General features: G+C 44.7%; 1 protein-coding gene across 5 annotated transcripts in view; it reads right to left on the reverse strand.

The window, feature by feature from the left end:
* Osbpl3 (oxysterol binding protein like 3) overlaps positions 1-26,462 on the reverse strand; it is a 180,638-nt gene that overhangs the window by 127,609 nt on the left and 26,567 nt on the right. The window lies entirely within an intron of this gene.

The raw sequence follows: 26,462 nt of genomic DNA on the forward strand, positions 1-26,462 counted from the left end.
TCCAGAAAAGTGATTATTAGGTCGGGTCCCCAGAAGGTCTGGTGATGTCTCTAGAGTTTAAAGGACCTTGATATATTTACTCATTCTCCAATGTCATCTCTCTATGCTGCCCAGGCTGTCCTCAAATGCACAATCCTCCTGCTTCGGTCTCCCTGTAGCTAGCAGAGACTATAGGCCCTATGCCACTTTGCCAGTCTTGGGACCTAGGTCTAAATGAAGGACCCCTTGATTAACTGAATTCGCCAGTGAGATTTCACTGACAATATTTCAAACATAACCAATATCTGCAAACAAAAGAAACTTCCCTCCAGTCCAAATGCCAAATTCAAGGATATGGAGATGGCTTTTTTTTTTTAATTCCAAAAATGACTTAACATTCATTCTCTCAGGAAGTACATGTTCAGAGACAGAAAAGGAGCTGTGGGAAGTCAGACTGCCCCCAGATGTCCATCCCCACCATTGCCCCTTCCCGTCTGGGTGAGCTGGCTCCTCTGCAGTCACTTAGTTTGTGCTATCCGAGTCTCCATTTCTAGAACAGGCCTGTTCCGAAAGGGGCATTCACTATGGGACACCACAGGAGGAAGGTGTCTGGCTAGAAACATGTACAAGAACAGACTGTACAGTGTGACTGAATTTGAAAAAAAAAAAATCTCAGAATGGAAAGGGAAAGGGAGAGAATGAGAATCTGGGTTGTGAGGCAGGTGTCTATTTATGCTCTACACACTAATAGCCTCAAATATGTCTGGGTCTCAATCACTCGACCCACAGAAGTTAACCTTACATGGAAAAGGGGACTTGGCAGACATGGCTAAAGCCCTGGGGGTGAAGGTTCTCCCAGACTATCCAGTTGGACCCGACGTAAGGAAAAGAGCCCTTTAATGGGGAAACAGGATGAGCATTAGACAATGCAGTGACTGCAGCAGAGGAACAAAAGGTGGAGTGAGATGAGGCCATCAGTCCAGAACAGCAGGAGCTTCCTAAAATGGAGAGAATAGGAGGTGTGGTCCCCATCAGAACCTACCATGGAAGACATCGTCGTGCCAGAGCTTCACTTCCAGAGCTCTAGAAGAACAATGGAGTGGGGATGATCCCTTAGGGTACCAGTAGGAAATGTATGCTTTGCCTACATGGTGTTTCAGGGTGGTAAGTGAAGAAAAAGTGTGAAACAACATAGAGAAAAGCAACTCCTGCTAAACAGCAAGTCCTCCCATCAGCCAGGCGGAGTGGCACTCCTGTAATCACTCAGGAGGAAAGAGGCAGGTAGATGGCAAAGGCCAGCTTGGCCAACGCAGTAAAACCTTGTCTTAAAAAGAAATTTGTTTCCATCAGTGAGCCTACAGTGACTCAACTATGAGTCTGAGCCAGCAGCTACAGGGCTTAATGAAGATACCCTGGGAACTAGAAAGCCTAGATTTGGTCCTCATTCCTTCATGAAAAGTGATGTGTAACCAGGCAAATAGGACCCGTTGGTCTCAGCAAATAATCAGTCAAACTAAACATTTAGAGCAAATGGACCCAAATGCCTCTGAGTGATACAGACAGTCTTCATCTACAGTTTAGGTCTAAGCTGTGGTTTGGTTGGTGTCCTCATCGACCAATGTCTCCTCTCAGGTCTTAATGCTACTGTGTAAGACTGGGCACGCTGTCCACAACTTAATGCTCTGGCCACCAAGCTTAATAAGATTCTGTCATTGCCTCTACAATGGGACTTGAAGGCAGGCCATCTTCTTATCACTATGCTGCTTTCCTGTGAAGGCCACACTGGCCCTGAGGTAAGCATGCATGCATGCATGAGTGAGCAGACACCACCAACACATATGAGGACCATGAGTAGGCAAAGGAAAGCCAAAGGAGAAAGGGGGTGTTGGGGTCTTGATGCCTATGTTCATAGGTAAAATCTTATCACCAATCTGATGGCAATGGGAAACAGGTAAAGAATAAATTCGGTTAGGAGAAGGCAAAGCTCTTAAGAATGAGATCGGCTGGGCAACAGTGGCGCACGCCTTTAATCCCAGCACTCGGGAGACAGAGCCAGGCAGCTCTCTGTGAGTTCAAGGCCAGCCTGGTCTACAGAACAAGATGGAGGACAGGCACCAAAACTACACAGAGAAACCCTGACTCGGAGAGGGGAGAGGGGAGAATGAGCTCAATAACCCCCAAAAGGGGGCTCCAGAGTGCTGCCTGCCCCTTCCACCCCACAAGGACACTTCAAGAAGGTGACACCTATGAATCAAGAAACATTCTCTCAGGAGATGCCAATCTGGCTGGCACTTGGATCTTAGGCTTTCTAGTCTTTGGAACAATGAGAAATAAATTTGTGTTCTTTTTAAGCTCTGCAGTTTGTGGTATTTTGTTATAATGGCCCAACTGACAAGCTGCCTTACAGCAAGCATTTGAGATGCCACACGCATGGCAAGAATGACATTTCTGACATCGCTTTTCAAAACAAAAGAAAAAAATCAAACTCCAAATGGCCCCAGCAGGCAGACAGACCACTGTTCTGAGGTGAGATGCCTTCCCTTCACGTTCAAATTCCACCCGGGACTGATGATGCTGCAGCCACTCCAGGCTTCACGGGTCACGGGAGGAGAATGGACAAACTGCTGCCCAAAACAGTTGAATAAGGCCAGCACTGATTCACAGAATGACAACAGGCCGAGCCAACAGATGCCTGCAAAGTGCAGACCAGCTGAGAGGGAGGCTCATGGCACAAGGTTAAAATGGAGACTCAAGAGGGCAGAAGCATTCAGTTACAGATCACGAGGACTACCATAAAAACCCCGACAGAGTCCAACAGGCATTTCAGCTTCTTAATTTACTAACACTATCTTGATGTCAAAAAGAACAGACCCATGAAGGTCAAAAGTAACTACACAAGCCCTCTGAAGAATGTTTTCCTTCCCAGGGGACTCTAATTTGGTCCCCAGATTTATTCCATAATTGTATGTGTATAGCATTTTCCTTAGTGTATGCATAATTATGAAGAAGATAAGGACAAAACCCCCAGACATCAACAGGGACAGTGATGGGCACAGGCTAGTCTAATTCCCAGAGCAGGCAGACTCACCCACAGTGTGAACGCTTGGACCACTGATCATAGTTCCCATTCTGCCTCTATTCCACAGAAAACGAGTCATTGCATAACACTGTGAGCTTTTTAGAGAAAAAAGAAATGATGGGCCAGTGAGATGGCTCATCAGTAAAGTGCTTGCTACCAAGCCATGCAATCTGAGTTCGATCCTCAAACCACACATGGTGGAAGGAGAAAACTGAGTCCCACAAGTTGCCCTCTGTCCTGCACACAGACACAAACAGATGCGTCTGCATAAGATTTTCATGAGTATTATGTATGGAATAAATAGAAGCCCTAAAACAATAAATAGTGGAATTATTGGCATGACACCAGCTCGTTCTATAAATAGCCCCATGGATAAGATAAGGAAGGCAAGTCTTAGAAAAAGAAAAGGACAGAATGTGACAAGTTTTATAGGGTACACACACACACAGTTGGACCTGATGTGCAATCATTTTAAAGTGGAAATCTGTGAGAAAGTAATTTTCTCAGCTGGAACCAAACTTGGGATCAGAAGTTATGGAAAATAAGGTCATCTGGGAGTGTTGTTTTGATATGAAAGTCAAATCTCACACTTCTGGCCAGACCTCATTTGAAAAACACCTGTAGTGATCATCTTAGTGGATTTTTATTTTGAAAATGGCATAAATAAGCACAGCATGATCACCACTGATCTTACTGCCAAGTTCAAGTCTCCTTTGCTGAGTGTCGGGGAAGCAATAATCTTTTCATTATAATCCGCTCGTTTGTCTGAGTCATAAGCGTTAATAACAAACAATCAAAGACAGAATTTTCTGTAAAAGAACAGAAGTGCGAAGTACTTGTCAATAAAACAAAACCCCTTCATCACCTGCTGGAGAAGAAGATGCCTGCTGTGCCCAGACAGAAAACAGCTCTCATATAACACACACATATACCAAAAACAACCCTATCTCTTTGCCCCAACCACTGGGGGGCAGGGGGAGAGGGAGCAGACAAAGTTTACTACAGTGTCAGTGGTGTCCAGACTGGTCTCAGAATTAAGCTGGAAATCATGAAGATGAATACCAGAAAGACTTGGCTAACTGTCCAAAGGCCTTCCTCTCTAGATACTGTACACCTGAGTTTTCCTGACAGCTCACCCGAATGGATGGTTCCTAGGTGGTTGTCGCCACTGTAGAGCAATGAGTTGAATTAATACGCCCTTGAATACGGTAGGAGTTGAATTAAGTCAACTCGGTCTGTCTTCTACTCCTTGTCCATCATCGCCACTTAGACTTCTCCAAACAAGCAGGAGGAAAATCCATCCAAGACCACTTTTCTGACTTTTATCTCTGCTGTCCGGTTCATTTTATTTCAGGCAATGTATGATCTTCAAACTATATCAAGCCACTGGAGGGCAGTCACAGGACCTTACAGTGGTCTTTTCCCTTTTAAGATATCTTTGAAAATTACAGCCAAGGTTGCTTGTGGTTGGGGAAAAAAATAAAAACACCTAAAAAAAAATCTATAGAAAAGTGACTCAATGGTTGATGGTATATTTACACCATAGCCTGGACAATACCCATTAAAATAATAAAACAGCCATGAGAGGGTTTTAAAAAACAACAACTGCATATTCACAAGAAGTAGTGAAAACAGTGCAGAGCAAACCAGTGTCCCCTTTACCCAACACATGCCAATGGCGGCACCTTATTTGGAACTGTAGCTCTAAATGGGGGATTGACATCAGGTACCACACAGCTAACTGGCAGTGTTCAGAAGCTGTGTGCTTCTGAGCTTCAGCAACTCATCAGGGTCCCACATGCGCTGACATCTGTCTAGTGTGAGTGTGCTTGCACGTTTCAGGACATTGTAGAATACAGGCAGACTGTGTGACTTCTGATGCAGCTAAGACACTGTTTCACCGCCATGAAGAAACCACACAAACCTTTTGTGCTGCTAAAAACAATGTGTCTCCTGATCTGGAGGTTGCTAGGCTGTCTACCTATGTGTTAAACAATTAAGTTACCATTCTGCCTGAACTTTAAAAAAAAAAAACAAAAAAAGACAATACTGACTGACACAATACATAGGTTCTGTTTTGTTGGAGCATTTAAACAAGGACACCTTTTTCATGCAAGGAATTGCTGTGTTTGGAACCCTTCCCCCAAAAAAAAATTACATTTAATTTTCTTCAGTAAATTTTATTTCATGCTTTCTGGTATTTATCTTGCAATGAACAAAAAACGGCATTAGTAAAGCAGAGGGGGAAGAAGAGGAAAAAGGAAAGAAAGATAAGGTGTGGCAGCCAGGCCTATAACCCTGCTACTGGGAAGGCTTCAGCCAGAAGATCCCATGTTCAAAGCCTGTTTGGGCTACAGAGGGGAGTGAAGGCCTGGGTTCTTAGGAAGACCCTCTCTCAAAAGTTATAAACTGTAAAGAAGGGACTAAGCAACAACTCAGTTATGAGTACCTGCCTGGTACTGGGTTCAACCCACAGCGTGGGGTGAGGATAGTCTCATAGAAGCAATTCCTTTGTGTTTACTTTATTTAGATTCCAGCTGGCTGAGGAGGGATCTAAGGAAGAGTCTCAAGCATTATTATTTTCACTGTTCCTCCAACAGACAACCAACTTCTGCCAACTTTGTGATGAAGGGGCCCCAAGCTTGTGGTTTTCCTCAAAGATGAACTTGAAAAGTCCTCCTTATGAGGCTTGGTGTCTGTAAGAAAATTTCACACGGAGCCCAGATAGGGAAAGAAAACTATTCATTTAGGGACAATTTGTAAGAAATGCATGCAGTCTTGCAATGCAACCTTTAATGGCCACAGTCATGTGCAACAATCTGGCAAAGAGCCTCAGGGCTTCAAAATGCCCTTGACAACACTGCCCTTAACAAGGTCAAACTGCAACACCATGAGCCAAGTTCTTATACCTCCAGTGAGAATAAAGTTCTGCAGATCTGTGGGAAAGTAAACAACCAATTCTGACCCAAATGGGACAGTGAAAAGTTCTAGAAAAAAAGAAGCCTGGCTCTGGGCTTTGAAGATTTCTATGTAGGCTTCTGCAAGATGAAAAAGAAAAGGCATAGTAAGGAACAATCACTCCAGCCCCTGAGGGCTTTGGAGGACCGCTGGAAAATGGGTGGGTATAGGCTCGGGAAGACGTGAAGGGAAATGGTTCAGGAAAACATGTTGCATGCCATTGACATCAGCCTGCATTGACTCACATGCAGTAGGAAACCAGACTGGTACTAAGGTGAAAAGTGAGTTGAAATGGAAAGACTAGAACAGAGGATAAATTATTGAGCTCCTAACAGCATACCCAATGAGAATTAGAGGCCTTTGGTAGGGTGGGACCAGCATTGTAAGATACCTGTGAATAACCTTCACTTTAACTAATGACTTCATACTATACACAAATGACAACTTCTTTTGTACATCATTCTTCAGTTTTGTCCATGACACCAGTATTCTGGTTGTTTCCTGTTAGCTACTCTATAGAGCTTTATTGGTGAAATACACGGTTATTGCCCCACCTTGTTCCTAGACTTTTAGGTTGCTTCCAGTGTCTGCTCAAACAAGGCAGCAGGGCACAAAACACACATGCCGATACATTCCCACATGTGTGGGTCTCTTCCTGCATCTGGAAGCAGACTGCTAGGTTGACAGCGCTACAGACTGTGAAGAATCCCCCACCAGCTACTTACGGCCACATGGTTCTCTACACTAGCTGGTGTAAATAACATTCCCACCAGGACAGAACGGGCTTCCACCTCACCTGTCGCCCAGGCTTCCAACAGCCACACTATTTAACGTGAACAAATCTGGGGCTATAGAATATATGTATAGTATATTCTATATAGTATGTTTGTTGTTTTTGATGTTTCGAGATCAAAAGTTATTTCCAAAGTATATCTAGCCCGTGAAATAGGCTGTAGACAGTGTCATGCTCTGCTTGGGTTAACAAGGGCAGAAGTATCTGTGAGGATACTTCTGTATTTGGCTGAAACTGACAGAGATACCCACCTACAAATGGTGGACTAAATAAACCAGAGCTTAACTCCTGCCATGGTCTAAGGGCCTGTGTCCTCCGTGCTCACCTCCAAGCTCACAGGATGACACTTAATCACCAATGTGATGGATTACATGAGACCTCTTATCGGTAATTAGTTTCTAAGCAGGATTAGTCCGATTTTAAAAGGGCCCCAGTATCCAGTCCTGCCCTGCCATCCTATGTAAAAACAGAGAAAGCACCATCTGTGACGCTTCACCAGACACCAAACCTAAAACACCGTGATGGTGGACGGGCCAGCCTCCAAAATCACGAGTAAGAAACTTCTGATGTTTATAAATTGCCCAGTTTGGGATAATGTACTATAGCATCCTGAATTAAATCACTTGTCATATAAAAAGCCACATGCTTTTTTTTTGTGGAAAGATAGACTTTCTAAAATTGACTGGTCAGGTCCGTGGGCTTAAAGTGCCCAGCATCCTTCTAAGACCTCCACAGGGTCCAAGATAGAGTCTGAAACTCTGTCTTCTTCAATTTTAAGGACAGATGAAGGAAAAGAAACCAGCAAAGCTAAGCTCTCAGCTGAACAGCTTTCTTCTGGAAGGTTCCTACATCAGTTTGTTTCTGTTGTGTTCTCTGTCTCTGTCTCTGTCTGTCTGTCTCTCTCTCTCTCTCATGCATACACATCACGCACATGAGTACACACACCGAGAGGCATATGCTTTGCCAACTTTTAGTCATAAAAGTACCTTTATGCAAGAGAAATTAGATAAGATGTTTGTTACTGTGATATTTGTTTCTTGAGATTATTTGTCCAGGAATGAGAGAGAAAAAAAATTAAAGGAAAGTCCCATGCTTAAGAGAAAGCACATAACATGAGCAATATTGTTTGTCATTATAAATGAACTGATTAAGCAAAATGCCAAATACAAGAACATATAAGGGAGGAAAAGACAACAACAAAATACCAGGATGCCAGAGTCAGAAGTCAATAAGAAATGAAGATCTAAGGATCCTGAGCAGAGGGCTATCAGATGAAATCATAGTAATCATCAGGATGACCCAAGGTGGAACAAGAGCCAGTGAGGTCAACCCAGCAGGGAAGGCAAGACGTAAGAGGAAAACAGGCCAACGTGACTACAGGAAGTGCTAGAGAGCAAAGGCTTCAAGGGAGGCCGTGCTGTGCACACACGCACACACACACTATACTAGAAAGGCACGTGCTTGTGGGGACCCTAAGTTCATTCTCTTTACTCTCAACCTCAGGCTGTAAATCTGGATGATTCTAAACCTCTGAGTCAGCCTATGCCTCTTGCCCTAGATGAGCTTAGGCAGGCTCAAAAGATAACCCCTGGCTACTGAGTCTCCACAGGCAATGTATGGAGGAATGATAGTGGACTGAATAAATGTGGCCCCTCAAGACAACGAAGGGAGCCATGAGGGACTCCCCAGCTTTCCAGAGTTCATCACGTAGCCACTTTCATTTGGTTTTTCTGCTACTTCATCCAAAATCAAAACAGGAGGCCTTGGGAGATGGGGGATTGAGGATGTAGTGAACCAGTCCAATCATTTAGAGTCTGAAAGATGATAGCAGCTCTGAGGGCTGGGGCCACACAAACAAGGCTTGGATGGTTCTCTCTATGTCTAGAGAAAAATGGAAGCAAATGCCAATGCTGAAGGAGATCGAAAAGATGTCTGTACTTTTGGAAATAATATGCAGGTGTGGTGTACACACCTTTTGAGACTGCAGTGAGCGGGTGAGAACTAGGGATCTGAACAAAGATTTTTCAAATATTGTCAAGGAGTTCTCTTAAAACCAACTATTGATAAAGGAGCCAATTATCAGTTAAAGAATGAATTCGGGGACAGAAATAAACAGCTGGGCTATCTCTGAACTGGAGATATGAGAGAGAAATTCAAAGCGGGGAGACACTGGTACCTATGATAGGTCATCAGAATGGCCGGCTGTACAACCCTACCACATCAGAGAAGATAAAAGTGTGTAGATCGAGGGAATTCAGTCTGAAGAATCACAGTCTGAAGAAGGGTTCGGTGAGAGAAAGCAGATAGGCAGCTAGGGAATCCTGAGGCTATGGTAGAGAGGGGTATTTCAGGGGTCACCATCACAGAACTGAGTGCTAAGCTGTAGCCACTGAGCGGGCTGATAAGATGGTGGGGTGGGGGGTCACTAAACCAAGCAGATGGGGAATTTTGGTAAATGAGCAACTCAAGTCCCCAGCAAGGTCATAGCAGAGAACAGCAGAGAACCAAGAGGATGAAGGCAAGCAGGGCTGGCTGGGAACTGGAACACTTCCCACACCAATCTCAGCACTTCTTTAGGGAGACTAACAATGGAAGAGCACAGAGTCTCCAGCAATAGGCAGACAGCATATTGTAAACCCTAGAAAATCCAGCCTATATTTCTAGGCAACGCCTCCTCACTGGATCCTCCTCCTTCCTAGCTGAGCAGTGCCCAGGAGAAAGGAACGAAGACACACAGGAAGAAATTCACAGCCTCTGAGATGCCTCTCATGTTTGATATTGCTTTGTTCCCGCTCTAGCTTAGTGCCTGGTTCAGGGTGAGGCATGGAGTGGGGTGACAGGTGACGTGTAACAGCTCCAGCCTGGCTCGCCCACTGAAAGCACCTCACACATTTCCAAATGCCCTCCCAGAGCCTCGAGCCGCTCTCACCATGCCCTACGGCAGTGATCCACATCCAGCTCCCTCAACTCCTCAGCCCAGATGGGCCACAGCGTCCCAGCCCTGAACCACTTAGTGGCAAACGATCCTCAAATGCCACGCATGCTTCTCCTCCACTTCATTTCCTCTTCCATTGGAAGTTTCTCAGTTGTCAGCACCTACTTCCATTTGTGGTTCAAGGGATAGCTAGTGCAGCCCAGGGTTGGGGATTTAGCTCAGTGGTAGAGCGCTTGCCTAGCAAGCGCAAGGCCCTGGGTTTGAGACTCAGCGCTTAAAAAAAAAAAAAAAACAAGAAGCTAGTACAGCCTAAAACAATTCATATATTTGGCATATAACGCAATACAGCATGAGATTCTTCATGTAAAACTTACAGGTAAATGATGTATAAAATGGAGATATTGCTGATGGTAGAATGGAGGCCTAGCATACCCACGACCCTGGCTTGATTTCTAGCACCCTACAAATTTTCCAAAATTTTAATTCAAATAAATTTAAAAGCCAAACTATGTATTGACAACACTCAAAGACCTCCAAAATTATGGCTCAACTTTTCCTTCTTCCATTTGTCTCTACTTTGAAATTCAATGTCAGTTCCACAGTCAGGACCAGCCCCGTCATTCCCGGGAGGCAGAGGGCTGTGACCTGCTCGCTGCTCCTCATGGCATGCAATGCAGCCAGAAGAAAAAGGCTTCCTTCTGGGAGCCTGCCATGCATCCGTTCTACCTACTATGAGCAGCATAACCAGGTAAGTCAGGTCCAGCAGATCCAAACAGCCGTTCCTGCCCACCAGCTCCCAGAGGTGTGAGAGAGCGCATGTATGTGTGTGTATGTGCGCGTGTGCGTGTGCGTGCGTGTGCGTGCGTGCGTGCGTGCGTGCGTGCGTGCGTGCGTGTGTGTGTGTGTGTGTGTGTGTGTGCTTGACAGAAAGCACAAAGTTTCTGGGCCTCTGTAGCGCAAACATTGTCCTTCCTGTTTGGTGCAAGGTTTCAGACGCTTTTCTGAAAACTCAGAAGCCAGAAAGAGCTACTACTGTTGTCTTTAAACTTTAAAGAGATGATTCGGTATGCATCATATGCTTTAGAACGCTGCCTGCCTCAGGGCCTGGAGCAGCAGCTCACAGCTGTGCAGGCTACTATCCCTCCACAGATGAGCATCCTGATTAAGTGGGATAAGATGTTGCCATTAAAGGGGCTTAAATAAATAATAACAACAACAAACTATTTCTATTCACAATTGTGGTACACAACTGTCCTGCGAGCTAACTGTGCATGCTGGAGCTTACGGAGCTGGGCGGCACCATTGCTCTTTCTGGATTCAGCTATGACATTGCCTGTTTGGAAGGCTGTGTGGTTCCAAAGAACACGTCAACCTGGAGCTAGAAGAAACATCCAGATAACGTGTAGGCTTTCAGAAAGCTTCCCCTGTTAAGTCATGCTGTGTCACTAATTCCTTACAGTCTCCGAGGCTGTGGCAGCCCAGGGACGATTCAACAGCTTACACCCTTGCACGGCTTCCCTAGTGCAGCACCACACCCAGGGCTCACTGGCTGTGTTCAAGCTGAGAATCTGCCCTCTTTCTGTCCCCAGTACTCTGTGTCAGACCACAGCCGGCCTGTGGAAGAAACAAGGGCGCCCAAGCTACAGAGGCAGTCTGCACAGCTGCTTTTATCTCAGAGGTTTGGAGAGAAAACAAACAAACAAACAAACAAACAAAAAACCACCTTTGAGTCTGCTCATTCAGTCATTTCATTCCAAAACAGAAAACACAGCGGTTTCCAGCTTTTGGGCCAAGCCCCCTTCCAAAGAACCTAAAGCTGGAGAAGATGACCACTTCTGATGTTCAGCTCTCAGTTCCCTGGGCCTCTGGGAAGGCTGCACTGGGCTTCAGTAACCAGCAGGTTCGTGGCCATAAAATTTGAAAACCAAAAGGAATCAGATAAAAATAAACCAGAAGAAAATGGGGGTATATGCCTCCCCACAGATGTGAATAAAGTAGGCTGAATCCACATTTGTTGAAATGCCTGACTCCAGACAGCAGCCTGAAGACTACAAAAGCAGTTATCCAGTGTTCCTGTGTGAGGTCTGCCCATCCTTCCTATAAGGTAACTGTCAGTGTGTGTTCCCAGAGATGAGGCCTCTGCAGCCGACTGCACACCTGCCCTGGGTGTGGGTCGGAGGAAATGCAGGTCCGTACTTAAAGAAAAGATGGTTCATCTACAGACGCCTTTGTGAACAAGGCTCTGTCTCCACTTCCCTCGGGTCCTCAGAGTCTGACAACTGAGAATGCAGGGTTGTTTTTCCCTAGGAAATACATTGGAAATGTCAGCCTGTGCCTGCTCTCTTCAACAGTGGTATACACTCCTGAAATTGCTGGCACAGGGATCGGCATCTTCCCAGGGACAATGGTCCTCAGTCTCCTTTGAAAAACACACCCAAATGACTCTTGAACATGCCACCATTTCCTGTCACCAACCCCCACAACTTCAAAGTCAGTCCATAATAAAGCAGCACCCCCCAGGCTGAGATGCATCGCACACCCCACCTGCATCACTTGGTTTGTTCTGTGGGGTTCCTTAATAACTTACAAAGAAACCCACCTTTCTGCGGGTTTCTCTAAACTCCTTGAGACCAGAGTCAGCACTCTGACTAAAACTGGCTCTGGAGATGTCTCCGAGGAAACCTATCTAATAGGTCTGCTAAGAAACAGACTCAATTATGAATCAAATCACACAAGTCAAATTTAATAAGCTGGAAACAGAGCTCTAGGAAAGTGTCCGTGTTCCCTGTGCCAATTATATCTTCACTAGGACCCAGGAAGTTGGGGTGGACGGATGATGATGTCAGAGTCCTGAATAAACATTGTAATCAAATGTATTTGGGGCTCATTCATGTTCATCCTGCATCTTTTCTTATCAGCACACTCCACCCACCCCAGTGTATGAAGTCTACCTGGAGTTTCAGAGTCAACACAACAGAATGCAATGATGACAGAATAATAATAGCCATAGTTGAACTAACAATCTGTTAAACACTATTCCTTGTATAATAGGAAACTGTAATTGCTCAAAATATGCTCTTAATGGATAAAGAAAATCAAGAAAGAAATTTAAAACTTCCAAGTATAAAAACAAGGATAATTCACCCAGGAGAAGCCAAAGATACAAAAAGTGATCCCAACTTGGAGATGGTTGGGGTTCCTCATACTCGGCAATGCAGCGTGGCACTCTGCTTACAGAAGCGGTCCTAACAACTGCAACTCACCTGCCAGAGCATCTAGTCTCTCCTTGCATCAAATCCAGCTTCGGTTACTGAGGCTACTGAGGATGCTAAGAAAATGTCGCCCCAAAACAACACCACCATAACAACACAGAAAGACCAAACTGCTCCATAACTGACTCTCGTCCTCTTCCAAAGAGGAGGATTGCAGCTTTTCCCTGCACCGTTTTATCCAGAGGTTTGTACCACGAGACGGCACTTGGGCTTTGCTTTGGCAAGGCCTAGAAGAATGTCTTTTCCCCTTCACTGCTGCGTGGAAACCCATTCTCTCATTTCCACTCATCTTTGCTCTTAGTTTATGTTGAATTTATTCCAGTGCCATAACTTTTCTTTCTTCAGAGGCATCTTTTCTGTGCAGCCCGCCCCTCTACCTTACAATGATTGGTTCCTTTTCAGTGAGGACCATCCAGCGTGGCCAGCGGAATTCACGTCTGCACTAGTCTAACTGGGCCCTTTGTCAACCTGCGTCTCCTATGACCAGGAACCCACATCTGCACCCTGAGCACATCACATCAGCAGCACAGGCAGCAAAACGTCCACACCACTTTCAGGCCCCTTTGGCCTGGCCACACTTCCAACTCCAGCATGACACTGCCGAATGTTAGTTCTTTGAAGCGACACCTGTCAGATACTCGGTGGCTTTTCAGATACGCATCTCTTTACAAGCGAGGCTCGGGCCTCCTGACTTGCGTGCCTTTGTGAGGTTTTTCTGGGTTAGGAGAGTAGCGCTTTTCTTCTCCTCAGGCCACTTCCAGGAAGGGGAGCAGTGACATCTTAAATGAGTGAATACCCTACACTAGCGAAAGTCTAGAAAATAAAATAAAAACAGCAAGAAAGAAACCACAAAACAAGCAGCAGTAATTCCAGCCCAAAGGGGTCAACATCTGATTTATGTTTCCTGATAAATTCCAAGGTGAGGTTCTTTTTCTTGTATCTGAGTAAGTCCAAAACCACGCTGAGACGCGGTTACTCTATTTCAAAGAACAGATGGAGAGGAAACACACTATTTCAAGTTATCAGCCCTGCTTCCCACGGCAGTCCTTCGCTAGAAACCCTTCTTTCCCCAGGAGGAATAATCACCACCATCTAAACTGGGAACGTACTTCACACTAGAATCCCAGCAACTTGGGAGGCTGAGACAGGAGGATGGCTGTGAGCTTCAGTAGTGAGTAAAGCCTGAGCTATCTATAGTGTTAGAGCCTGTCTCAAGTTAATTTAAAAAATAAAGTGAGAACAAAGGCATCTCCATGTCATTTTACCCATTTTCCCAGCCAATAGTTTCTAGGTCTTTCTCCTCCCCAGTCAGTCTTTTAAGGACAGAATCTATGCTGAGTTTTGCTCCAGCCACCCCCCACAGTAGCTCTACATTTCTTCATTCAGCAGAGACTGAGCAAACAAACTATTATTCTCAGAACTGGGGACACAATGGGTGACAAAAACCACTGCTTTCTTGGAGCTCGGTCTCACCTAGCACCTTGAGCAATGTCAGACACCAGAATCTGCATCCACCACTCACTGAGGTGTTCTGCATGAGCTGGGGAGCCTGAGCGTGAAAACAGTGTTCCAGATGTGGTTTAACATGTGGAAGCAGCACATTCAGATACAGTGAAATGATTCCTGGCAGCTAGGGGAAAGAACAATTCCAAAGTGCAGGGAGGATCCACAGAGCATCCAGAGTCTCTGCAAGTCACCTGATCCTTTGAAAGCATAATTCTATTAACCACATGGTAGGATGCTTGGTATTGGGCTAAAGATGCGGGCCAGTAACAAGCACTTGTCTGGTGCCCAAGAGACCTGGATTCTAGCCTGAGTACTGAAAAGGGGGCAAATGTTCATTAATAAAAGGTTCAAGTAATGTCTAGACTATTCAGAAAAGGGTGAGGAGCACAGAACATGTCTTAGAGAGATGTACACCATTTATTTCAAACATTTTTACTTCTTAGCATAGTATGTCTTCCAGTTACTAAGTAGCAAAGTACCTTACTTAAAACATAGTAGCTTGAAACAACCATTTTACTTGGCTCATAACGTGAAGGTCAAGGATTCAGAAATAACTGGGCTGGGCAGTGCTGGGTCAGGGTTTCCTGTGTGACTACAATCCTTCTCCAGATATGGCTGGAGTCTTCTACAGGCTCAAGTGGGTGGCTGACTGAGACGGCTCCGTCTGACCTGCTGCTTGATGATATGAACTGGGACCTCAGCCTGGCTATGGGCTAAAGTGTCCATGTGACTTCTACATGGGAATCTCTGTGAAGTTGCATTCCTGTTTGGCAGCTAGCATCCCCAGGGCTAGTGTCCCAAGAACAGTCAGCAGAATTCATAGAACCTTTTACAACTCAGAGTCACATACAGCCCCTCCTGCCATGCTCTCCAGGCCAACTCCGAAGCAACTGGAGTACACACAGTCTCCGCCCAATCCTGGGAGAGGACTTCTGGGCTTATGTTTTTGTTTGGTTTGGTTTGGTTTCTGGAGCTGGGGATTAAACCTAGAGCTTAAACATGTTTATCACATGTTTTTCTGTTGGCCTGCATCTCTACCACGGCTATTTAAAAATAAAATATAAAATGCCAACAGAGTATGTGAAGCGGTAAGTATCTATTAGTTTCATATGCAGCTGGGTAAAAACTGTATTGTAGCTAGGAGTCCTTAGGAGGGAAACAGGTTATTTTGTTCTGTGCAAATACCATCTTTAATTAAATAAGCTAAGCTTAACGAATTGATTTTTTTAACAAAAGAATCAGAGAACAGTTGTTGGACTTTGGACTTGTACACAACAAAAGACCGCAACCAGGCCTGCAGGTTGCCTGTGTTCTAGAGCTTTTAGGATACACAGGGCCCCTCTTCTGCTCAGCACCTGGGTGCTCACACCTGCTGTGGGTTCAAGGGTTGGCAGGAAGTGGGAAGGTGTGAAAGACAAGAGAGAAAGGATGGATTCCATCTCTATATTCAGCTTTATGAAGATCCAAAATGTCTTCCTTGTTTCTCTTTTCCAAAACATCAAGCAGCCATCCTCCAAAATGGTCTCTTTGGTTTGTTCTAAGGGAAAGCGACAGCTCTACTACTCATATCCCTGACCCTGTCATCTTTAAGTCACCACAGCAGAAGGGACAGTCCGACACCACAGGAGGTTTCACCACTAAGTCCTAGCAAGACGTGGTGATCTCCAGATACAAGCATGGAGACGGCCCAACCCTGTGATGGCCAAGCTCTTGGAGGAGAGGCAGCACCCAGGCTCCCTTAATAAGTGTCTGTAATTTTTTGAAGAGGAATTTAGAAGATAAAAAGCAAAACTAAAGCATGTGGGATGTTACTATTCATTATCCTCCTTCCAAAAATAAATTAAAACAGAAAAAAAGACCACTAGGGAATTCCGAATGGTGAATTCCAGGGTAAATCCAAGGTCCACAGAAAATTCTGGTCCCAGATCTGTGGAGCTGTACTCCACTGAAGCTCACAGACCTCGGGGCTGCCTTCCCAACTGTCCCCCAAGCTTCCAGGACACTCCCCTGGAAGGTCACATCCTCTCTCTTCACAGGAGTACCTTCCACAGTGACTCACGTGGAATGACTGACTCTCAGAGTCATACTTGAACATACTGTTTTATCTCTAACAGTTGGAACACAGCCCAAGAATGGAGTCGTATGAGAATTCTCAGTGCCTGCAGGAAAACTCCAAGAATCTTGTGACCTCAGTTTCTTCAAAACCATAGACTTGTTCTTGGAATGTGCTTCCATGCTCTTCCCAGGTGTATACTCAGGTCTGATGATCTGAGTAAAGCTGGTTATTGCATGAGACTTTAGTCTGCCTCATTTTTAGACCCCACTCTCCCAGGTTCACACCACCAACTAGAGCAGTAAACATTTAACCACATAACTTCCCTACCTATCCATGGAAGGGAGAGGGCAAATGTTATCAAAAGTATCGAGGAATCACTATTTCTAAGTAAGTAGCACTGCCTAAAAATTGAACATTAAAAATAAGTTATATGGGGGCTAGAGAGATGCCTCAGAGGTTAAGAGCACCTGCTGCTTTTGGATGGGGACCCAAGTTCAGTTCACAGCACCCACATGGCAGCTTACAACCACCTGAACAGAAGTAATATAGATTTGTCTATGTATGTGAATATAAATGTATGTATATATATGTGTGTGTGTATATGCATATATATGTATATATAAATGTAGGTGAGCACATGTATATGTATATTTATGTGTGTGTAATGTGTATGAGTATATATCTATGCCTGTGTATATGTGTTTATATGTATGTTTATGTACATGTATGTGTACATACATACATATATGTGTGTGTGCGTGTGTGTGTGTGTGTGTGTGTGTGTGTGTGTGTGTGTGTATGAACATGTATGTATACAGATTCACTTCCTGTTTCTCTTGGGCCAGATTCTGGGATGGGTGCTGATGATTTCACAGCAGGCATACCTTCCATCCATCAAGTATTTCAAGATGCAGGAGGTTATATCAAGCATTAAACACTGAGAACAATTGTCTTTTAAAATCCAATGCTCAGTTCTAAATATTTTACTGGAAATAAAAACAAGCTCCAAATAGCACACAGCAAAGTCACAGACCCTTAGAGAAACCTGAGCCGAGACTGACAGCAGGATGGGTTAAGGCTTCCCTGAGTGCTAAGGGCAGGCAGACAGACAGACAGACAGACAGGCAGAGAGACAGACAGACAGACAGACAGACAGACAGACACACACACACACACACACACACACCACTTTCTCTTGGCTTCCTGGATGGGAACGTTGACCTAAAAAAAAGAAAAAGTCTTGCCAGGTGTGGTAGTGCACGCCTTTAATCCCAGCACTCGGGAGGCAGAGGCAGAAAGGTCTCTGTGAGTTTGAGGCCAGCCTGGCCTACAGAGTGAGATCCAGGATAGCCTGGGGCTATATAGTGAGATACAGTCTTGAAAAACTCCCCCACCCCACAAAAGAGACTTAGGAGAAGAGAGAGAAGACAAAGTTGCTATTTCCAATTATTCAAGGGTTGCTGAACAGAAGACACTGACTTCCCCTGCTGGGGAGAAACTGACTGTTGATGTACGCCTACACAGAAGTCATCTGACTTACACTACTTCAGACAGCAGGGCTAAGGCTTATGGGTAGCCATGAAAGCCTCAGACTTACGTTATCACTAATAAAAAGACCACAACTGAGTCACTGAAGAAATGATGTCTGCCATCAAAGCTGTGGCCTTTGCAGCAGAGGCCTGGGGCACTCAGTGACACCGATGATCCTCTCTTCCAACCTGAGGGACTATGGGATGGGACATCTTCATCTTTGTACAAATTCCCAGGATCTTGGTTCTCTGTCTGTACTGGGTATATGTCTACCTGCTCTAATGTTGAAGATGGTTCCACTCAGGACTACCTCCTCAGTCATCAAGGATACAGGAAGATGCTAGAAGCATTGTAATTGAGAGGGCCGATGAGGAACAGCCCCAGGAAAAATACCTCCTGTGTATACTGAGTGTGTGGCTGTGTGTGACTCTCTGAAGAAAGCCAGCTGTTCTCATGGTCTGTGTTCTGCTCGGGTCCACAGAAACACAGGATCTGAACGGCAGCCACCAGGTTGCCACATACATTAGACCTGACCCACATACGTTGTCAATGGTTCACTAAAAGGCTTGACAAGCTATGATTTCTCCCAGCCTCCATTTCACTACTTCTTTCTCAGCTTCATGGTACCATGTACACTGTCACCTGTAAACACTGTTAGCAACACTCCATGCTGAGGAGAATTAATGTGTGGTTGTGACTCTACCTACAACTTACCAATGTTACCTCACATGAGAGCAATCCTGCTTTACACACTGTGATACAATACTTCATTCATTTACAGTGTCTTTCTATAACAAGACAAGCAGACATGCCAGCACAGTGTCCTATCACCTACATTTGAGCAGTTCTCCAATCTGCTTTTTCCCACATTCTAATATTTGATATCAGGTGTGTCACACCATTAATGGCCACCGTGGCTTACTAATCAGCATTTCTGTCATCTGTGGTTGTATATTTCCTTTCTTAGTGGTATGTAAGTGGTGGTCTTCTAATAAATACAGTTTGGGCTCAGTGAAATGGTTGGCTGTACTGCACACAATCACACTGCTGGGGGTTAGTGAGAGCAGATACTCAGGGTGGCTCTTGACATATCCCATCAGCCCGGCTGATTTCTACCATAGCCACAGTGAGGGAATCCAAGTAGGATGGCCTCAGCTGAAAGTTCTTCCCACAGGCAGCACGGGCTCTCTCTTTTTCTTCTCTGGGACAGAGCTGCCAGACTAGCTAGAAAGTAAGCCCAATCCCAAAGTGTGGGAACGCAGTGGTCAAGAGCACAGCCCAACTGAGGACTATGGTGTGGCTGTAAATGTTCCACCTCCCACCAAGCAGAGAGAGGAATCCAGGGGCAGAATGGCAACACACTCTGCTGTCAGTAGTTCTCTGTCCCTGCCTTCACCCCACCTTCCTGGGATCAATTTTCAAACAAAAACTACCTGCACTCCAATCCTTGCTTTGGGCTCAGCTCTCAGGAAACCAAACTAGGGCACACTTGAGGGAACCAAAACAAAGCCCAGCCCTGGTCCAGACTATTTAACAAGCAATGCCTTATGAGTCAAAGGCATGCTTGCAAGTCAACTGCCTGGAGTTTGAGATCTATTTTCCATAGGAATTCCATTGTCAGTTATTAGCTTTCTATGTCAGGCCAAAAAAATCATTTACTCTGGAACAGTAGAGAGAGCCAGCATTAAAGTTCCTAAGGAAATGGATAACAACTTTGTCACATCTTGTTTCTTTACCAAGAAAAAAACAAACACCACCTTAACACACACACACACACACACACACACACACACACACACACACACACACGGTGGGGGGGGGTAAAGGATGGCTTCTACAGAATCAAAAATGCTTGTATCAATAGTCATTTAAGTCTTTATAACAAATGAAATCCAAGGCAGACAGAAAAAAAAATTAAACTCACCAAAGCTCCCAAAAAGGGAAAAGCAGAAACAGTGAGTTCCTTGGCTGACAATGACAAGGACACCAGGAAAGAGAGCGGCAATGTGGAGCAGTCGACTCTGCTGGGTTTGCAAAGTCGTGAAATCTGGGACTCGGGTCATCACAAACCTAAAGTCAACGTGAAAGCTAAAAGGCAAGCCACACAATCGCAGGAGCCCGAGTGAAAAGCACTTCTCAACTTCATATTATACGAAGCGAAGCCCTAATGTTCTATTTTTTTTTGGGGGGGGGGTCTGAACCCAGGGCTTGGCAATAGAGTCAGTATGTCCTTGTACCTGAGCTGCAGCCCCAGCCCTCTTAGGACGTTATTAGTGAAGTTGTATGTACATGCTCCCCATAGTCACCAGCTGCTTGTTTAATATTCAAGTTGACAATTTCTCCACATGAAACCCCAACTTAAGGGTTTTATTATTTATTCCCAGGGCTTGTGGTCCTGGGAGGCAGAACATGGAGAAGATAGAGATGAAGTCACCTGCGGCTGGGAAGAAGTCAAAAATCTCACGTGGACATCCTTTCTGATGGCTGACTGCAAATTCACCCTCAGGATGTTTCCTTCTCTGGTTTCGGAACAAACAAAAGGCAACTGCTCATTCGAGTAAAAAGCAAAAGTAGATATTTTAGTAATGAATGAAGAATTTATATTGACCCTCACGTATCCCTTATGGCTAACTAGCGGGCATGGACAGTAAAGGCAAATGAGTCACACTAACATCAAACACATGCATGTAAGCCCATTACTAAGAGTACAATATAAAATATAAAAACATCAGGAAAGCTGCAAAGACATTTGGCATACGAAGGCCAACATTAGCATTTATTATGGAGAGTACATACGGACACTCCCTTTTCTTTTTCTTTTTCTCCAGAAAGTGTTGAGCTCAGAGAGAAAAATGTTCTTTACTTCTCTTTCAGGTAAAAACTGATTAAAAAAAAAAAAAAAAGCACCACAAGGGGATGCCTGTGTGAATAACCCTCATGGTTTGTAAGAGAATCTTCCTATTAATTTTGGTCTAGACAAACAAAAGTAAGCAGGGCCACACACTTTAGACCCAGGCCTGCTGTGGATCTCCAGAACCATGTGGGACACCTGCAGCACATTCAGCTGCAGCAAATGAACACCACCAGAGATCTAAAATGTTTTCATTTCATTTTGACAAGAGTAAAGATGGAGGGAGCTTTGGGACCATTGATGGCCACGCTTCTTCAGGATGCAATTTTAAGTGTTCTGTAACACAAAACAATGAAAAGGAAGGACAGGAGAGAATGTGGGGGGCCCTTCTCTGGGCTACTTGCTCAAGAAGCTCAGAAAGGACTTATGATGTCTTGGAGAGACACCTGAACCACTCAGACAGTAAACTGATACTCACAGTTCTATTCAGCAAGGCTAGCAATGGATGAGTTAAGAAGTTTAGCAAAACCTAAGGGGTCCAACCTTTGGCTTTAAGGATGGGAAAGTGGAAGTTCATGAGATGCAAAATTTAACCACTAATCACAATAGCTGTTATCAAGTGTTGGGATATTCGGTATAAGACATGACAACATCAGATAGTATAGCCAAAGTTTTCATGTCCAAACTAATTATTGTTAGTATCTTTGAAGAATAAGCTGAAATTGGATGAACACTGTTCTCCCATGAGCCACCTCAGAACATTAAGTGCTCCAATTATTCCCCAATCCATGGAATAATCCTACAATGTTCTCAAGTCTGGGCATTGCATCTACATAGTAGAGAATAAGATTAGTTCTCATCAGGGTTCCCTGGCCCCAACAACACACAGTCATTAGATGAAACTGTAAGCACACCGACCACTGACGCCCTTCCCTGATCTCTGGCCTTTCTAGACATCATACCACTAGAGTACTTTCCCTTCAACACTCCAAAGGCTCAGGCAATCATCTGTGATGACATTCCTGAGATGCAGCCATTGTCAGCTCTGCTGGGGAGTTAGCACCTACCCTTCCAAACCAAATGACTCTTCCCCAGCAGGTTCTTATTTCCATCTCTGCAGGAAAGGCTGCTCAGAAGTTGAGTTTAAAGGTCTCCCATGAAAGCACCAAGTGTCTGCTGAATGATGGCCAAACTCCTACTATTCCCCTTAAATAGACATTTCCTAAGCGAGTGCTTGCTATGCCTCTCAGTATGAAAACCAAATAGACTCTCAGAAGAAAATAAAAAAAGAATTAAGCACATTAGGAAACAGCAAGCTTGCATCCTGACTAAGTGATTCAGAGCCAAGAATATATTTGGTGGAAGGAAGGGTACTAGGGACTGACCCCACTGCCTATTGCAGACCCCCCACCCCACCCCAGTACAAATACTCAGTAAACACTAAAAACAAACGCAAAGATGGATGGGATGGATGAAGGAAGGAAAACACCAAGTCACTTTAGACCAAGGCAATGAGGCTTCATTTAAAAAATGGCCAGTGCTACTTGACACCCCTTTAAACGGTCCATGACCTGACCTAGGGCACAGCATGGATCCAGGCTGGAGACAAAAAGCTGCGAAGAAAATGATCTTCACGCTGATCAGTGTAAGAGCAGAGAAAGAAAAACCATCCTGGCGCTTCCTCAGATGCTGACACACTCAGGGAAGAGGTGTGGGGACAGGAAGGCTCACACAGATGCATGAAGTTTCCCTCACAGAACACCTTCCTTCCACTTTCACAGCAATTCTTGCACTCTGCTTCACCCAGAAACCACAGGTTTCATGGGAAACAAATGAACAACAATGCTCAAATACACAGTGACTCAGGTGAAGCACATTCCCGAGCCCTGGGAGTCCACATACTGCTTAATGATCTGTGTATCCAGTCAGGTTTATCATTATTATTATTACTCAAATTAAAGTATCTCTAGACAAGAAGTTATTATTCTCTTCATCAAAAGACAGTTACCCTTTAATTCTTTCTCCATAAGAATATCGTGTCCCAAGGTAAGTCATCAACCAAATAGCTCTAAAACGTCTCTGTAATGATGGAGGCTTTAGAGCTACACATCCGCCAAGAACTATTTACATGCCTTGGATGCACATCAACAGCCACTAGAGACACACTTAGCCAGGGCATATCAGCTGCAAAGAAATTATTTAGACAGGTAAGTACTCTCTCCACCCCCACTCTATGAACTCAGTACTTTTAGCTAGTCCCTCACATAGCTCAGCAATTCAACAAACAAAATTAGAGGATGTGTTATGGTTTGAACATAAAATGTGGCCGGGCAGTGGTGGCACACACTTTTAATCCCAGCACTCAGGAGGCAGAGCCAGGCGAATCTGTGAGTTCGAGGCCAGCCTGGTCTACAGAGCAAGATCCAAGACAGGCATCAAAACTACACAAAGAAACCCTGTGTGTGTGTGGGGGGGGGGGGATGTGCCCCCACTGGGTCAGAATTTGAGCAGCTGTCTCCAGCTTGGTGTTAGGCAGTGGTAGCACATGCCTTTAATCCCAGCACTCGGGAGGCAGAGCCAGGCAGATCTCTGTGAGTTCAAGGCCACATTGGAAACAGCCAGGCATGGTGACTCTCACCTTTAATCCCAGGGAGTGATGGCAGAAAGAGAAAGATATAGAAGGCGTGAAAACAAGCAACCAGAGCTAGTTAAGCATTTGGCTGGTTAAGCTTTTAGGCTTTGGAGCAGCACAGTTCAGCTGAGATCCATTCTGGATGAGGACTCAGAAGCTTCCAGTCTGAGGAAACAGGATCAGCTGAGGAACTGGCAAGGTGAGGTAGCTGTGGCTTGTTCTGTCTCTCTGATTTCCCAGCATTCACCCCAGTACCTGGCTCCAGGTTTCACTTTATTAATAAGAACTTTTACGATTCCTGCTACAGGTGACACTATTTTAGGAAGTCAGACATCCTCTGGGATGTGGTACTGTAGGCCCCTAGGGGCTTGGGGAAGAAGATTTTGAAGGATATGCCGGCCTGATTCCAGGCTAGACGGAACATGAGAAATGTGAGAGACCCACCTTGGCATACTCCCACCACCACACCTTCTTCTCCAGGGCAAATTCCCTCTAAAACCCAAACAAACCCTTCCTCTGATGAGCTGCTTCTGTATGTCCTTCATCACAGCAACAGAAAGAACTGTGGGGGTCTGGGGGTCCCCCAAAGGTCCAGACATTTGGACTCTTGGTCTCCAGCAGGTGGCACTGTTTGGAGTATAGGAGGTGCACAGCATGCCATGGGAGGAGCTCTTTTGAGAGTTCAGAGTCTTGCCTCCATGTCTAGTGTGCCCTCTGCCTCATGTTTTCAGTAAAAGCTCATAGCTCTCTGCTCCCGCCCCATACCTGCCACCTGCTGCCATGCCTCCTGGCCATGATGGACACTCACTGGTACCTGCTGCCATGCCTCCTGGCCATGATGGACACTCGCTTGTATGGAACCATGAGCCCAGCTTCCTCAATCATGGTGTTTTATTACAGCAGCTGAAAAGTAACTGATATAGGAACAGATATAGGGCTAGCCATTCCTACACACCTTCCTATCCTACCTCCCACCAAAATAAATAAAAGAATAATACCTTAAAGTCTACCTTATAGTACAGTATAAAGAACCAAAGGCTGAGTTTGAATATTCTGGAACAATCTAGAAATTCATGTTACTGTTCTTTGAAGGTAGCCTACAGAAAGATAACTGGGGTTTGAGGAGGTAGTAAGGGTTACTAATGACCGCTTGAGAAGAGAGAACAGCCCTACTATGCTTGCCCTGACTTGCTATGTGAAGCTCTCTGCAATGTTCTCATACAGCAAGAAGATCCTGGAAGAGATGTAGGGGACCCGGATTTGATTCCTAGAACCCACACAGCAGCTCACAACCACCTGTAACTCCAGTTCCAAGAGATCTGATACCTTCTTCTGGGTTTGCAGGCATCAGGCACACATATGGTGTACAGACATACATGTAAGCAAAACACCCATGCATATTAAAAAAATAAGTCATTCTGTGTCTCAAAACTGGAAAAGTTTAGCAGGAACATAATGACCAAATCATGTTTCTAAATACAAAAAGGTAGAGTCAGGCGTGGTCGGCCAACATTTGATTCCAGCACTTGGGAGGCTGAGGAAGGTGGGTCTCTGAGTTCAAGGCCAGCCTCATCTACATAGAGAGTTCCAAGCTTGTGGGGCTGCACAGTGAGACACTATCTCTAAATTAATAAATTAATTTTAAAAATAAGACTTATAAGGGTGAAAGACACTTTGAAGGGTCTTTGGCAAGACCATAAGGAGCCTCACACAAGTCCCTGTTGTGGTGCTAGAGGATGGATCTGAGAGGAGACAGGAGGGTATGGCCACACAGCAGGTAAGGAAACATAATCTAAAGTTCTGCGATGTGTCTTACACACAGAAAGCCTTGTGGAACAGGGGTGTTGTGGGTGCATACTCACTGCCAGCATTTAACAATACCTGACACAGAGGGAGGCTTCTAACAACTTATTTTTAATTAAAGTATTGTTGTAACTCTTATTCATAATTATTCTTAAAGCCAGTAGCAAATTCCCCAGCTTATGATCACTACCAATAAGGTAAAAAACTAGAATTTTCCCATGATGAGAATGTGTACTCATATTCCTGTGCCATTTTGGTATTCATGAACTTCATCAACAAAAATATACTAAGTCTTGGATGTCATGTTAGGGACATAATGTTCATCAACGAGACAGATGTAGTTTCTTTCCTTATAGACATTCTGTTCTAGTCAGTGTTCCTGGCTCTGGACTGGAGCACAGGCCTTTGGAGTGGCCTTGGGGCTTGTATTTTTATTTCCTCTACCAAATAATCAGACATTTCTGAGACATGTGATTGATCTCTTCAGATCTTGGCTTAAATGGCCACTTAGTAGAAAGACCTTTGACCATCCTGATTAAAACTGAATGTCAACTCTTGGTCCTCTTTTCTCTAAAGTCCTTCATAGCATTTATTAGACCTGACTCATACACCTATTCATTTATAATGTGAAGGTCACACACCCCTGTTACATTCCTAAGACCTACAAGACACAGAGCACAGAATTCACAGACATATGGTAAATATCTACAAAATGGATGTTCTTTAAACATGCAACCACAACCTCATTTAGCATGTCCGCTGCTGGGCAGTTCCACTCAAACTCCTAATCCTACTGAGAAAATCCTGCACTTGTAGCTATGACATCAGGCAGTTTCCCAACTGCCTCCAACTTACCCACTGGCTTCCCCATTGGCAAACATCAGAGTGTAATTCCCACTTCACACTCTAGATCACTAATATGTCCATTTCTACCAAGACCAGGAGCAGCCTCCATGATAAACACTTTCTGATCTTCCCAGGATAAGAGTGAACCACAGTCAACATCTGGACATGAAGCTGAGGGGTGACTCCTATTGTTACTCAGGAACCTACTGAGTGTCACACACT

The sequence above is a fragment of the Onychomys torridus genome, chromosome 3 (assembly GCF_903995425.1).
Source record: "Onychomys torridus chromosome 3, mOncTor1.1, whole genome shotgun sequence".
Lineage (NCBI taxonomy): Eukaryota > Metazoa > Chordata > Mammalia > Rodentia > Cricetidae > Onychomys > Onychomys torridus.